The 17,065-nt window shown below is 42.3% G+C and overlaps 1 protein-coding gene across 1 annotated transcript in view; it reads right to left on the bottom strand.

Annotated features, from left to right (window-relative positions):
• The window catches only part of PDK3 (pyruvate dehydrogenase kinase 3), a 76,270-nt gene that overhangs the window by 58,713 nt on the left and 492 nt on the right, over positions 1–17,065 (bottom strand). The gene's annotated exons all lie outside the window — the stretch shown is intronic.

Raw genomic sequence — 17,065 nt, 5'->3', positions numbered from 1 at the left:
TGGCCAATCAGAAGCCTTGCTAGGCAAAAGCCTCATCTGGCCCCATCCACTTTCTAAAAAGACTTGGTGGGTGCCAGAAAATGTGTCAGCAGAAAAAAAAAGCTTGGCAGATGCCATAAAAAGTGTCACAGTGAACACACAAGAAGCTGCCTTAGACTGAATCAGACCATCAGTCCATTAAGGTCAGTATTGTCTACTCAGGTTGGCAGTGGCTCTCCAAGGTCTCAGGCAGAGGTCTTTCACATTGCCCACTACCTGATCCTTTTAATTGGAAATGCTGAGGATTGAATGTTGGACCTTTTGCATGCCAAGCAGCTGCTCTACCACTGAACCACACCCCCTCCCCACATTGGGGACCCTGTGCTATGGAGTAAGTACATGCAAAAAACCTTTACATTTTCTATACTGCAGCCAACATTAATAAAAACTGATGTGTAAGGAAAGTGATTAAAATGAAAAAAAGGAATTTTTTTACTCTCACCCCACATGACAACTAAATGCAGCATTTGCCTACAACAGTGAAGTTTTTTCTCAAATTCACTCACTTGACAAGAGTGGTCATGAGATTATATAAACAACTAAATTTGTCAGAAATAAAGTTTTATGACTGTGCACAGTTATATGATTGAATAATTTTATATGTTTGTTAATGTTCATCTACAATGACAAAACCCAGTCCTTGACGGAGTGTAGTTACAGCCAAGAGCCTGGGTGTGCTCCTGGATGCCAAACTTTCTATGGAGGCCCAGGTTGCAGCCATTGCCAGATCTGCATTTTTTCATCTTCAGTATAGTAAACTAATAATAGCCTACTCAATCTCATTCCAGTATGATCAAAATTTTCCTAGTAGTAGTTTAAATAAATATTGCTACAGGATTCACTGATAGAAAATCCAAGACAAATATTAAGTGAAAAATGCTAGAGAGAAAACAACATTCTGAACATAAAAATAGCAACTTAAATTGAATGTTATATATATATATATATATATATATATATATATATATATATATATATATATATATATATATACACACACACACTTTCCCTGCCTCCTTCTGTCCTTCCCATCTACGCACCCACCTACCCTCATCTTCAGTTATATCTATTTACTTCATTTATATCCTGCCTTTCAACACAATGGAGACCCAGAGCAACTTATATCATCTTCCTGTCCTCCATTTTATTCTGTGAGGTATATTGGGACATTTATACATTCTCAGGCTAGGGTAACTCAGTGAGCTTCCACAGGAGACTGGTGATTCAAACCTGGGTCTCCCAGTTCATGCCTGAATTCAAATTACTTCACCACACTGGCTTTCATGGGGTGGCTTCTGTTGAGCAACAGCAAGCAGCTAGGCATGGTTGAATCATGCCAGTCATGTGATAGCAAGCAGCCTGATGGAAGCTGCTGATCCTGGCCCCAATGATTCCTCCTCCAAAAATCAAAACAACCCTGGAAAAGTTCCTGTCCTCTCCCCTTGCCTTTGGCTAACAGAAACAAAGGCCTGAAGGCTGGCAATACTGTTGCGGATGCTTAGCAATGGCCACTGAGGACATTCATTTCTTAAAGACATGGGTACCACTTCTATTATTTGTGTATAGGAATGTTAACCTCTCAAACCTGGGACATTTTTACAGGTTTGTAGAAATATCTGTCTTGCCTGTTCATGTGTATGGTAACCAGTGCACCACAGCCACTACAAGAATTACAAAATAAAAAAGATACTAAATTTATTTACTTCATATACCAAGCCTTAAAAAATTTGTTTGCATACAACTGTATATAAAGACAAGTACTAGAGGACATGCTTCACTGCATAATGTGTTGTACAGGCCTAAGGATATAAAGGCAACATTTTCATCCTAAAGGATTAATCTGGTTAATCTCTCTACAATACAGTCATGACATCATTACATGAAATGGGCAAACGGAGTAGTTAAACTACATCATACATACACATTCACTGAAGCAGCAGGACCGAGCCAAGCTACAAGTGACGCCTGACATGAGGAGGACATGTGTCAGTTTCCTGCAAGTTTTGATGGGAAGTGTAGGCGTCTCATCTGCCAGCCGCTGCCAGCTCAGCCATGCATAATTTCCCCAGTCTTAAAACAGCTCCTCAGAGCTGCAATTTGCTCCATTTTGAGAAACATGAAGGGGTGGAAAGGGAGGGCGTCCCTGAAATCCCCTGCCAGCTTCCTCCCCACTCCTCCTGCCCATGCAGGAATCTGGAGGCATCAGTGCTTCAACCAGCCCCTCCCTCTCTCCAGCAGGCAGAGCACAGTGGAGGAAGTCCCGGCCAGGGCCCAGCCAAGGGCTGCTGATGGGGGAATGTGAAGTGCCAGCAGGCATCCAGCTGCTACTCTGCACTTGCAACCAGGGTGACTGCAAGGCACCCAGTGTCTGCTGTTGGGCCCGTCAGTGGCCTCTGGAGCAGGCGAAGAGGTGGTGGTGGTGGAGGACATGGGTAGCTGCTGTGGAGCCACGGCTGAGCTGCCTCCTTTTGATTCCTGAGCCACCCTGTGCCTCGCTCATGCTTGCTGCCTTCTTTCAAGCAGGAGGGGCAAAAGCTCCGGAGCTGGGCGAAGCAAAAACGGGGCAGACGAGTTGTGGGGGCGGACAAGGTGTAGGGCCATTTCTCATCCAGTTACCATGTGTAGTTTTTGATGGACATTACCATGGTGCACTGCTTGCATCATTGCTTAATAAACAAAGTCAGTTAGTTCAGTTAAAGGGACATCACATGCCTAATGCAAAAACTTGCATACAATTGTAAGTACAATTACAACTAAAGAAAATCACAGAAAGCAAGTGAAATCTATGTTGCTGTTTAGATTTCACTTGCATTCTGTGATTTTGGGATTCTCTGATAGTACATTGAGGTGTATGTGATTCTTGTATAGTACATTGTTTGATCTATAATATTATCGTTTTGGGTAGATGATTGTATAATGTTATGCCTTTGAAAAAGTGACCAATACGAAACGGGAAGAGAATGCTGGCACACACCCGTTAGGCTATCAAGAGGTTATCCAGGCTCTCCCCTATTCTGACTTCAATTAGTTGTGAAAAATCACACATCCTACATGAGGTTGGAATAAATTAACATTTTATTGCATCATTACAGTGGAATATGAATGAAGCTGCTGAGTTGGAGTAGAACCGTTCTCACACATCTGGAAGAACAAACAAGAAAAAAACTAAGTAAGGACTCATTGAACTATAAGTTCTATAAGGACTAGTAACTTACTTGCATTTAAATTGTGTATATTGAGTCGTGATCTCTGCTACATTTTGTTTGTCTAAAGTTGTTAATACAGTTCAATTAATGGCTGTTAAAGTGTTTTACGTGATTGTTTTTCACTGTCGAAGTAATTGAGGGTACTGTAAAGACTTCAGCTACTATACAATTGCTAAATTGCCTCCCGGGGGTTTCCCCCTCCTTTTTACATTTCAGCAGGTTCGGAGGTATCCCTTGTTGTTTGGTTTGCTACTGCTCAACAGCAGCCCCCTCCCAAAGCCAGCGTAGTGTAGTGGTTAGAGTTTCAGAGCAAGCTGTGGGAGACCTAGGTTCAAATCACTGCTCTGCTGTGGAAGCTCACTTGTTAACTTTGATCCAGTCATAGACTCTGAGCCTAACCTACCACTCAAGGTTGTTGTGAGGATAATATGGAGGCAAGAAGCATGACTTGGGCCCCCACTGTGGAGAAAGACAGTATATAAATGAAGCAAATTAGTAAATACCGATGAAGATGGAAGGCAGATAAAGGTAAGTTTTTTAAATGGGTTTGAAGAAGGACATAAGGAAAGATGAGCATATGGGGGCTCCTAGGAGAAAGGAAATCATGTGTGGAAGAGGATACAGGGAAAAGTGAAGCACCCCACACAAGTCCTTACAAGTTCCCCACCATGTAACTGGGTCCAGCTCAGCCAGCACTATGCAACTGGGCCATATGGGAGAGACTGCCTGGAGTGGAAGAGGGAAAAATGAAAACAGGGGGGAGACAAAGGCGGATGGAAAGGAGAAAAGGAAGCAGAAAAGAGAGGCTATAGGGGACAGGGAAACATGAGAGTCCCCCTGCAAGTCCTTGAGCCCCCCCCCCACCTCCACTTGTCTATTTCTAATGCCCATGTTTGTGTGCCTGGACTATAACCCCTGCTATTCTATTCCTCATTTCCTACTTTTGTTCAGTATATGTTATCATTACATATCATTATATACCAATCAAATTTAATCACATAAAATAGTGATTCATCTATAATGAATCACATCATTATAGTGAAGTACAATTGGTACTTTTATTGGCAAAAAGGTAGGATGGACCCCTTTTGACACCCCACCCTCAAAGCTATTTCAGAGACTGTGAGGTCCGCAAGGACAAAAAACCACATGGGATGTTTCAGTGAGTAGTGGAACCTGGCATGATTGCCCCTCCTTCTTCTTACACCACTAGAAAAGCTGGTTGAATCAAACCCAATTTTTTTCTTGTGAAATCTTAATACATTTTAGGTATATTTAATAGCCTTGAAGACAATTATCTGTAATCTACATGCCACTGCTGTCCCTCAACCATTTCATCTGAACTCATGCAAGGAACTCTAAGAAATCATGATTGAAATTAATTTTGCAAACTGGTGGATTACACCAATTGTATTTCACTAATACTTAATAGCATTATACTCTGATTGACTTAAGCATTCACATTAATATACATGATGACATCATCATGAAATCTGCCTGACACCATTCTACAGGACTTTTTACTAATACAGGAAAGTACCTGCACAGTTGCTGGCAAGATCCAATGAAAAATCGTTACATAATAGACCTCTGTTATAGCTGCCAATTTTGTTACAAAGCTGATTTTAAAAAGAAAAAGGGAAATAACTGCATCTCCCAATTTCTCTCTCTTAAAAACAAGACACAGCGTGAGAACATGCACCTAATCTTTTTTACTGAGTCTATACTAAATGATCCAGAAAAGATTAAATCCTAGGCAATAAGCCATGAACCAAATTCTTTCCTATTTTCAAGGATGGACTGAATCAAAATGTATTAATAATTTTTAGGTAACAAAATTAATGCTGCATAAAATATTTTTTTCAAGAATCTGAATGTGTTATTATATTCTTCAGCATTCAAAAAGGATGTTCATTAACTCAACACTGTTTTAAACCAAACAAATACGCTCATGTTTGCCCTTCATTCAAATTCTAGTAAGCAGAAACACACTGTCCAACTGAATTTTTATCTGTAGTATTTTGCAGGAGCCAGGCTGCCAGGTGGGAAAATTCCACACAGATCATGGGAATCTCAGAGTCATATTTCCATACACAGCCTTTGTACCACTTGACAAGTCATTTCTGAAGTCTGTGATAACTATAGAGGTGAACTTTGGTGCAATGTAATTAAGGAGCTATAGGGAATGAGGGAACAGAGGAAGTCCTTAATACCCTGCTTTTCACTGAAACATTCCAACTTAACAGCATCATCAACAAAAAGGAGTTAAAAGGAATTTTGAAAACTTGTGTAATTTAAGGATTTTTTTTTTAAAAAAAATTTGTAACTATGCCTTGTGCATGTGTTATATGTCATCAAGTCGCTTTTGACTTACGGCGACCCTATAAAGTAATGGCTTCCATAATGTCCTATTGCTTAACTGTATGCCTTACCTTCAATGTATATCCTTAGAGGACTTGAAACTTAACACAGTATCAGACACAACTTTTAGTCTTGTTGTTTCTCTGTGAAGCATAAACTTTTCATGTCTGTCCTGTCCATCTTATATAGATTTTAGATCTACTGGGAGAGAATCAGATCACTTCTATATTCTATAGTCTAATCCACTGCTGGTACTTTTGAGATCTTACACAGAGAGATGAAAGGTACTCAAATAGAACATATTATATAGCAGTATACCATGTGAGTTTGTAATATATCTGATCCTGAAAACACTTATAAATATAGTGGTAACTCTGATAATTTCACTATATGTACCTTACCATTTTCAAGTCGAAAGACTGCTAACGTCAAGGAATTCTGCATGATTTAATACTTTACAAAAAGAGAAGGAAGTACAAAACCTATGGGCTATCTAGAACTTGTAGGTGTCCTTGAAGATGTTCTACAATTATACAACCCTTTGGAGTCTTGCCATTGTTATGACTAGACATCGGCACAAACAGCATTACGAATGGAAAAAATCAATGAACAGGCCGCTCGGCTTTTCGCGAACAGACTGTTCGTGATGCGCCATTCCAGATGAACAGTGGGTCAGCGCAAGCCTTGCTCGTTGTGCTCAGCCTCCATTCGGGAAGCTAGACACTCAGGCGCCTTCAATCAATTGCCTCAGCAATGGAGGGGGGGAGTGCCTGAACTCTGTCTGCACTCCGTCGCCCTGGACACCCCAATCAAAGCCCACCTTAGCTTGATGGGCAGGTCTTCCTTCCACATGTGAAGTTGCAAATCGGTAACAATTGGTAATGTGGGAGCAGACACTAGGGGGGAGGAAGGGAGGGAGGAAGGGGGTGTTCTGTGGCCATGGGAACTCCAATCTCATCCCTGCAAACCCTGTTAGGCAGTTGTGACTGCCAACCACAGGCCTCCTGCATTTCTCAATCAGTCCTCAGCTTATAAAAGGGCACTGCGCTCCCAGTTCTGGTTTTACTTTCAGCAAGCAGTGGAGTGGGACAGAGCTGTTAATAGCGTTTTGGAGGAGAGAGTGGGAGAGTGCATTGGAGCTGGGCTTTTTTCTGTGTGTGGTGGGTGGGATAGGGAGCTATCCCCTCTGGTTCCAGGACTGCTGTCAGGCCCTGGGGCCAAGCTCAGTGGGCACCTTGGCTGAGGGCTCACCCTGATTATTACTGCCTGATCTGGTCAGGTCTGTGGGAGTGTTGGGCTAGGGCTCTAGTCCCTCTCTCCCTCTGGTTCCAGGGCTGCTGCCAGGCCCTGGGGCCAAGCTCACTGGGAACCTTGGCTAAGAGCTCACAGTGTTCTCTCCTTTTCTGTCCTCCTTAATTCTAGTTTGGTGGCACAATGAGTCTTCCTGTTGTGTTGGCCACCAAGGGTGGTCATGGGGTGAAGTGCGAAGGCAGTCCTCCTGGTTTACTTGTGGAAAGCAGTACTGGGTGTGGCACGGGGGCAGCAGAGAGTCCTCCCCCTCCCCCAAATTCACCTGTGGGGGCTGTGGAGGAGGCCAAAGAGGTCTTTCCGCTGGGGGGAGAGGATCTCTCTCAACATTTTGAGGAGGGGGTGGGTGACGGATCCCTGGAGGAATGGTTTGTGTTTTATGAAAGATCCCTCCTGTCCCCATCCCAAACTACTAAACTGCTACTAAAGCATCCTGCCCCTCGGTTCTCCATGCCATCGCCGCACACCCTTGCCCGTCGAGTCCTGCGGGTATCTCGAATGAGGGCTGGCACGTTTGGGTCAGGTTTAGCCAAGCCCACTCCCACTGCTAACAGGCTTCTGAGACCTTGATAGGCCTTCCTGGCACAGCCAGATCATCATGACACCTCCTTTCTGTGAAGGCAGGAAAGTGGATGATGCTGGCGGCAGCTCCTTTGGGCACTTTGCTACAGCTCAGGAGCTGTTGCACATGTAGTCGAGCCGCACGGTGGATCTATCTATTGCAAACGCTGTGCCCTCTGAGTAGGGGGGAACGGGTCCCTTGACTCCTTTTGTTTCCGCAAAGGCAGTAAGGTGGCCGATGTCATCTGCTGCTGCTGTCTCGTTTCTGTCTCTCCCTCTCTGGAACCACTCTGACCTGTCCAAGCAATGTCTCCTGTCCCGTCCATCCCCTCCTTTCCGCAAAGGTGTCAGGCTATGGATGACAAGATACTGCAGACAGATCTCTGGCCCATTTGCAATAAGATACTAGTACTTAGTCAAATGGATTTTATTCAGAAATCAGTTCATTTCAATATACAGTTCCATAGGTCTACTTAGGAGTAATATAAACGTCTAAGCAGCTTGACTAGAGATTGACCAGAATGACGACACGAGAAAGAGAAAGTTCTTTTCTAGTTCACTCTTCTCCTCCCTCTCCCAGTTATCAGCAGTTTCCCCGCTCCTTCTCTGTGAGAACATTTTACATATTTGTGCTATCACGCTTCGTTGCCAAGGAGAAAGACTATCATAGTCTGAGAGGAAGCCCAAGGTCATAACAGTAGAGTCCAGCAGATAGCCACCGGTAAGCTTGAGAAACAGTTATAACACTAACAAAGAGCAAATCAAAGTACATCAAGCCTCTGTTTACAAACATTGGCATCCAGCATCCAGCACTGAGCAGTAGAATCAAAATTGGCATGGATGGCTGGGCAGAGACATACATGACAGAAGGCAGGAAGGCGGTTGGTGTCTGGCAGTGCCGCCCAAACTGTTATGAGTAGTGCCTGTACTGCCTGCACAGGTGAGGTGTCTCAGAGTGGTGTGGAACTGCTCTGGCCCCCCTCATTTCTTGGGGCTGCTGGTCCCTCTTTCTACCTCTCCCTCTGTGGAACCACTCCAACCCTTATGACCCTCTCCTGTCCTGCCCATCCCCTTCTTTCTGCAAAGGTAGGACAGCGGGTCATGTCAGTCGCCGGTTCACGAGAGACTATCCTGTTACTGCTCCCTCCTTGGTCACGAAGGACAGCTCAGTTGCGATCGCACAGCCAATTGTACTGGATAGGGATACAGTTGGTTGCACAGCATGATGGCTCCCCTGTCAACAGGACTGACTGGACCCCTTTGAGCCGGGTGGGAATGTGTCCCGTGACTCCCGTCCTTTCCGCAAAGGTAGGAAGGATGGCAGCTGCTGCCACTGCTCTATTTCTTCCTCTCCCTCTCTGGGACCACCCCAACCCCTCCCAAATACCTCTCGCTTGGGAGCTTTCCAGTTCCCGGTCCATACCTCTTCCTCCCAGGTACTGCCAGGAGTCCCTTCCCCACCACTTGCACCACCCCATCCCCTTCTTTTCGTGATGGCAGGGAGGTGGGTGAAGCCAGCAGTCGCTGACAGATTGGGGTCTTCCCGTCCCCCTCGCAGGAACTTCCAGGTGTGGCTCGTTGCCGCGGCCAGAACCCCTGGGTCTCCCTCTCCCACCCTGACCACTTTGTGTTCCCTCTTTCTTCCTCTCCCTCTCGGGTACTGCCACGAGTCCCTTCCCCAACACTTGCACCGCCCTGTCCCCTCATTTCCGTGATGGCAGGGAGGTGGGTGAAGCCAGCAGCCGCTGACAGATCAGGGTTTTCCCGTCCCCCTCGCAGGATCTTCCAGGTGCAGCTTATCACCGCAGCCAGAAACCCTGGCCACCCAGCAGCCGCAGTCTTCACCCACCTTGCTGCACAAGCTGATGCATTGTCCGCCTCCGACCTGGAGGCCTGGCGGGCAGGCACATGGGGAGGGGGTGCCACCGGCGAGTGGCCAGACCCGCTGTCCCTGAGAGGGGAGGTGGCACGCCTTCAGGAACACCGCACGGGGCACAAGTGAACTGGGGAGGGTGGCTCCATTTGTGTTGATTGGGAGTTTCCTGGGGGCGTTGAATTTGGGAATGTATAACTCCAAGATCCATATGGCAATCTTGACCAAACTTGGGTGGTGGCTGGAGAAGAGCCTGCTGCACATTCCCTGTGAATATGGGCTCTCTAAGCGCTAAGGGGGCTGCTCTGGCGCCAACGAACACTGAACACGTTCAGTAATGGGACATGTTCGGTTCCAGTCGGCTGTTCATGTTCGTCATCGGGAACAAACACCAAACAGCCTGTTCGGGGGTTTTTTTCTGTTTGTGCCCATGTCTAGTTATGACTCAAGTAATTTTCAGAAGCATTTTAAATACTTTTAATTTGGACAGGATTTGGAGGCAACTTTGAAAGGGTGGGGTGCTTAGCATAAATTTTAGGGGTTTTCCGGTAACAAGTATTTTAGGTGGATATTTTTAACTTGTAATTGACCTAGTCTTAAGAACTGGATGTGCTAGAAACATTAAGAAATAAGATATGTTTTTTTTAACTCTATGATTAATGAAATACATACAGTAAATATGTATATATTAAAGCTTAAGCAATGAATCAATATAGCTAACTGAGACTGACTTTGATACTGAATTATCTTCCCTGCTAAACTTTACATTGCATATATAACCTTACCCATATTATATTAGTAACAAATAGTTGTCACTAACCATATAAACCTATAAGCTCTGTAAAATTTTTCATAATTTTGAGTCAACTATTCCTCCAAATCAGTATTACTGGTCATAGGTCACAGGTGTTTCTACAGCTGCATCAAATGTTTAAGTTAATCTTAATGATCCAACCACCATTTTCCCATATACATAAATGGCTTCAATACTGATGACATGCACCTTCCATTCAAATGGAATTTTCAAGATTTTATTTTATAAACTAAAGTGATGAGAAACGACAATTCTATCCAAGGTTACAAATTTATCTCCTCCTCATTCGTTCCTGTTAAAGAACTGAGCAGGGGTATGCTGCCAAGTCAATATTTACATTTTTTTAATCTGAAGATTAGATTATATTGTTTGTGCTGGATTACTGGAGTCTGAAGCCTTTCCAAATATTTTCACTACTTTTACTAGTAATTGCAGGCCATTTAGATAAAGACAACATGCAACACACTGCTTACTTCAATGGCTTGCTGGGATTCTAAGTGAATGGTCTTTATTTTGTACCTAAAGTATTATCTATTTTATGTTTATCCCTTCCTACATTTTTGGTTGCTATTTCCTATAAAACTTCGCACACAGTTTTATCTTGCTTGAAAATACAACATTATCATTTGAAATGGAATATTAAAAACATAAATCTTCATTTTAATTGCATCTATCATGTTAACCTTTAAATATTTTAATGAACCAGCTGCATCTTCCTAAACAGAAAGTCTCTCTACATGAGACATCTGACATGTGAACAACACGTTGGGAAATGCAATGTTAGCTGGGAAGGGTAGTTTTAAAAGAAAGAGCTGACGACAGGGCAAAAGCTTTATTATACACTACAGCCGTGTGAAGGCGCTGTGAAATGCCAGAAAGGAAACTTCAGCCCATTATAATCTCTCCAGGTTCAAGCCCGGCTCTGGAAGGCAGCTCCACCCCATTTCCATTCCATGCTGCCCTCTGGTTGCTATTCCACACAGTTTTAGACAGGAGAGGCAAAATTGACAGAGCCTTTGGGGAGGCAAAGATGAAATTAACAAACCCTCTGAGGAGATCTCCATGGCTTGCTTCCCAGCTAACATTGCTTCTCTTACACTTTATGAGCACGCGCAGAGGCGTCTTGTGTAGAGACACTCAGAGTTATATCATTTTAAGTCCATTGAAGTAATTGCTACTGTGTTTAGGATTGCACTGCTATGTTCCAAATCATTTGACTGATTTGACTCCCAACATCAAGATACAACAAAGGACCTATATACCATATCCCAAAATATTTTTCTTTCCAGACTATGAAAACCTATCTTTCAAAGCATGCGCCACAATTTTTCCTAACCATTCTGACTTTAGTTCCATACACAGCCTAAAAAAACCCCAAAAATTTGATTGTCAATTTTTTTGTCTTCATTTTTTAAGGCAGTATACAAAACAATCTAACACATTAATTTTTCAACAAGACCACAGAGCCTCATAAGAAAGTCAGCAGACAGCTCCCTCTCAGATGCAAAGTTCTCCTTATCCACGCCCAACAAAACCAAGTCCAAACAAGAAAGCAGACTCTCAGCTTTAATCAGGGAAATGCTCAAACCAGGTTCCATTGAAGAGAAAATACAGAAACAGATACAGTTCTTGACAAAGACATACTAAGTCCTATTGATACAAACATTGCTCCACTGCCTAACTATGGCTGGGTAATTCTGCACTCTGACAGCTTACATGCTCCTCCTTTGTCATGCTGGCATTCTCTCCTCCCTTACATTTTGGAACTATAGGCTGGACTCCATCTTGATATAGATGGGAACAATGAAGAGGGTAATTTTTGCTGATTCACCCTTCCTGTGTCAACCCCAAACACTCTCTGAAGTGCTGCTCCTGGGGGACAAAGACCCCCAGAAAATAGCTTGGGGGGATTGAATGTCTCCTATTTGAGGGGAGATTGGTAAAAACAGCCTTCCCTCCTTGCACCCACAGAAATGGCAGGCCATTAATTAGTGCCATGTCTATACTAGAAGCTAAAATGACAAAACTATCATACTTTGGTCTCATCATGAGAAGACAAGATTCTCTGGAAAAGTCAATAATGCTATATTTTCCTAGCAATAATGCTAGGAAAAGTGGAAGGCAGTAGGAAAAGAGGAAGACTTAAAACAAGATGGCTTGACTCCACAAAAGAAGCCACATGTCCAGTTTGCAGATGTCAACAAGTCTTTAAATGATAGGACGTTTTGAAGGTATCTTATTCATAGGGTCACCATAGGTCGGAGGCGACTTGATGGCACATAACATACACTAGGCTGATATCTTTGCTCGCCGTTGGTTTGCAGAAATAGTTAGAAGCAGGTTTAGGAAACTCTGGCTCTTGTTAACTACAGTTAGCAAAATTACTAGTGTTACAAAAAAGGAGAACTGGCCATGCAAGAAAGTAAAGAGAAGGAAATGCCCATAAAAAAAGGAGAGCACAGCTCAAGGAGTGCTTTTAAGTTTACACGATCAGGTAACATTATGTCTACACAGGGCCTAAATGAAGATTCCTAGTGTATCTCAAGGACCATGACTAGATATAATTTATTCCTCTGAATATATATAATTATCTGGACAGAATGTGAAACATGCACAATATGAGACTATATCTTTAAAATAATTTTAAAATTTAAATGACTAACAGAAAATCCTAGATAAGGTATGCAGTTATACTATTGTTGCTTTCCTGTGATTCATAAGCATCATGTTTGAATCAAGACTTAATCTACTTTCTTCAATGCCTAATAAAAGCTGAGATGTTCAGTGCAATCCTATCCAGTTATTCCAGTCAAAGCCCATTGAAATCAGACTGGAGTAACTCTGCTAGGATTTCACTCGTTTTCTATCAAGCTGCCTATCCAAAAGCGGCACGGTTTCAATATTTCCATTATCTCAACTTCTATATTAATGTCTTATAGACTGTTAATTAGGTTAGTAAAATTTTCTGAGACAATGATATTATTCCCATCTGTGACAATTTCTTTTTTATTTAAAAAGGGTTTAAAAAATCCTCAGACTTGCATAAGATCCAAAACCTTGTGCAAAGATCCAAAATGTATGATTTCCAATTTTGCAGGAAACTACAGTATGTCCTCTTACCTCTAAACCACAATTATGATTCAGAGAGAATGGTACACTAAGATTTATCATGGGAGTGGAAGTGATTAATTTCCATAAGGGAATAGGAAGGAGGACAGGTAGGAATAAGCAAGCCTGAGGATTTTCGAGACTCATTCCTATAACAGCTAGCACATGGCTTGTTGTTGAATATGATGTGCATCTCTAGCAACCATGATGAAATATGAAAAACTTTATTCCTGCCTTCTTTACTAGATCAATATATGGACTGAAGGGGCTTTTTTTCTGATGTCATATTACTGTTTGGGATGTGTGTGTGTATACAGCGGTACTTTAAAAACCCAACAACCACACATCTCTCCAACAATTAAGTACTTGCTACTTTTGCAAGCAATAAACATACTACAAATATTCTGTCCTGTCCTCAGCAGCATACTAGGTAGCTTGGGTATATGTGAATGAAGCTTGCTGGAAAAATGATTATTTTTTAAAATAGCATAAAGTCAGTGTCTTGAGCTAACCATATCATAAAATACCAAGTACTAGATGCCCACAGTTGCAGATGCTTGTATTTACATGGCTGAATCAATATATCCTATGGCCAACCACTTATTAGTAGGCCCATGAATGTACAAAAAAGCACACATGTCCAAAAGAGAGGCACCTCATTTACTTCCTAGATTAAATACATATTATGGTTTATGCCAGAAAGACCTTTTGCATATCTATTTTGTCAGCTGAATGCAATTCTGGGGTTGCACTCTATATAACAATGGTCCAAGGAGAAGGCCTTCTCAGTAAGTACTCTCTAAGGGTGGAAACACATTTTACTAAATACTTGGGGATGCTCAAGTGCAGGATTTTATGTGTGGTCCTCAATTCACATGCAGCTGTTCTTGCTCAGCACATGTGCATGCCCCTTTCACAAAGCTCCCTTTGTGTGATTGCACCTCTGCTCCATTTTCGCTGCGCTCCCCACCCTGAGCCTGCTTGCGGGGAGGGCGGAATATAAATACGATAAAATAAATAAATAAATGTAGGCTCCTTTGGTTTACCAATTTGTATTTCTTTAACTTGGGAGAAAGTGTCAAGTTCTGTAGTGGAGGGTGGGGGAAACTGGGATACTTTTAGCAGTTGAGGAAGAACTGATATCAAATATGTAAATATATTAGTGCGGAGCAAACTTAAGTGTGACTGTGCAAGCAAGTGCATGGAACGTTGGAAGGGAGACACTTAAAATGATGTTCTTAGTAATGTGTACTTAGTAATGTGTAGAACTTTCTTTCTTGAAGATCTAATGAAGCTACATCTTCTTCCCAGAAGAGTGAATGACCTTTGTAAATGTTTTCAGTGGCAATACATTAGATGGGGATTCTTATAAGCATATGTTTTGTATATCTTAAAGAAAAATCTAAATAAATATATTTACATAAGTTGCTCAAGCATGGTCTTTGCAGTTTTGTTGGTCATTCAAGGAGAATGCCCTGTCCAAGCTACATAAAACTGCTTCCAACTCAACCAAGACAGCACATAAGTATACATCATTACTAAACCTAAGCAGATAGCACAAGCCAGGTTGAACTGTAATCTACACAATGTGCACATGTAAGCAACCTTGCTGCTACCAAGGCTTTTACTTTGTGATTTAGCCAGTTGTAAAGCGCAGAAAAGTGTTCCTAGAAATAACTGCACTATCTCACAGTACCATTTTTAAATAAATGACAAAGTAATTCTGAAACATTTTCTAAGTGATTAGCTTTTACCTCCTTTTACCTTAGAAAACATTCTGAGCAGTTTAGTATAACTTTTTGATGTGCCAAATCTGAATGGTATATTCTATAAATATGGTTTATTCACAGAAGTCCCATTGGTAGTTCTACAAAGCCAACTGGTGCAAGACTTATTTGGGCTAGAATTTATTAACCAGATTATGCAACTACAGATTTGAAATCTAAAACTTTACATATTTAAATATTTTATCTGTTTTACACATTGCTATCCAACACAGGCTAATAATCCTAAAGCCCCCCTTTCAGAACATCATCATAAACTACAGCAACAGTTTCCACAGTTTATAGGAGTTGTTCAGAGACTGCATTTGGCAGACTTTCATATACCCTTGTCTTTAGTAAGCTAGGCTTCCTAAACAGCTAGCAAAGACCACTTAACCTACTACTAAACTGGTTACATTCTGTTCTTGCTGTCTGTAAACAGATACATGTAAATTCCAGTTGTTTCTCATCTCACTGCACATTATTGTTTTTCCTTATATACCAAAATCTCTAGAGTGTTTTTCAGAAGTTCAATAGTGCAACTTCTCTTGCATATGCAGTACAAATCTGTACGGACAGAAAGCTGAGTACATTATCCAAGTTAGCAACAATTAAAACGGTTGTTGGATTCAGAAAGTCCACAGATCATCATAATTAACAATGCAGTCCTAAGCAGAGTTGCCATAAAAGGTTACTTATAAGGTTTAGTGGGCTTCAGAGTGGCAATATACATGAACTTCATTAGACAAGAGTGTAAAGACTGGAACAGGACCAAAGAGAATTGCATGAGATTTAAGTCCATAAGATTTGCGTCCAGTGACACATTAAAGACAAATAAGATTTTCAGGGTATAAGTTTTCAAGAGTCAAAATTTCCTTCAGATATCATCTGAAAGAAGGAACTCTGACTCTGGAAAGCTTTATCTTGAAAATCTTGTTGGTCTTTCAAAGTGTCGCTACGCTTGAATCTTCCTGTTCCACTGCAGGCCAATATGACTACCCACCTGAAACTATCTGTAAGAGAACTGTGGAAACACAAGAGGAATGTAAGAAGCTAACAGGAGCAAAATGGGAAATAACAAAGAGGGGAAAAAACTTTAAGAAAATAGAAACAATGACAATGGAATTAGCTTTATGGAAAAGTGCAACTGTGGAAAGGATCTACGGCAGTTGTACCAAGGAGCTTTAATAAGAGCCCTCTCATCTTATAGAAACTGGTATCAGATAAGTATGGTTCATGCCAATGTTCAAACCGTACTTCCCATGGTTTTAAGCCACAGTCTGGAAGTCAGCTGTAACTGTTAATAGCCCAGCCAGGCATCATAACAAACTATCGGTAGGAGAAACACAGAAAAGAAAAAGGGATACGTCACACTAGATTGGTGAATGACCCAGCCCTCTGGTATTTGAAGGATCAGAATGTGTGAACTGCGTAACTGAAGTTTGCTACCTTGTTTTTCTGAGGGTAATCTGCTCCCACTAACACTTGCATACTTCAGTGGTTAGAATGTCAAATTTAGGATCTGGCAGACCCAGGTTCAACCTCCAAGTCTAGCATGAAAGCTACTGGGACACATTGAGCTAGTCACTCTAAGCTTCACAGAGTTGCTGTCCGGATAACACAGAAGAGCTCCAAATAACGTATGTTGGCTGTGCTCCTTGGAGGAAAGGTTGGTTAAAAAGGCACTAAATAAATAACACCACAACAGGTGGCACATTCCTGTCACATCTCCCTGGTAAAGAAAAGCCCCTTCTGTTGAACTTTTGTCTACCGCATATCTGTTAAAGGAAGAGAAGCCAAGCCCTAACTTCCTTAGCGTTCCCCCCAGTTCTTCTTGTAGGGGTTGCTCTCCACAGGCCCTTGTCCTACCAGGACCCCTCTTGCGCGGCTCAAGCGAGGCTCCAGGGCCTCTTTCCTCAGCAGGCCCCGCTCAAGCTTGCTGTCGTTCTCAAAGCCTCCTCGATGGCTTCTTTCCTTTTGGCGTCCCCAACTGAAGCCCTCCCTCAGCCCGGGCACGATGCAAGGGGGCGCC

This window comes from Eublepharis macularius, chromosome 3 (genome assembly GCF_028583425.1).
Source record: "Eublepharis macularius isolate TG4126 chromosome 3, MPM_Emac_v1.0, whole genome shotgun sequence".
NCBI lineage: Eukaryota > Metazoa > Chordata > Lepidosauria > Squamata > Eublepharidae > Eublepharis > Eublepharis macularius.
This window is presented reverse-complemented; position numbering and strand designations above follow the sequence as displayed.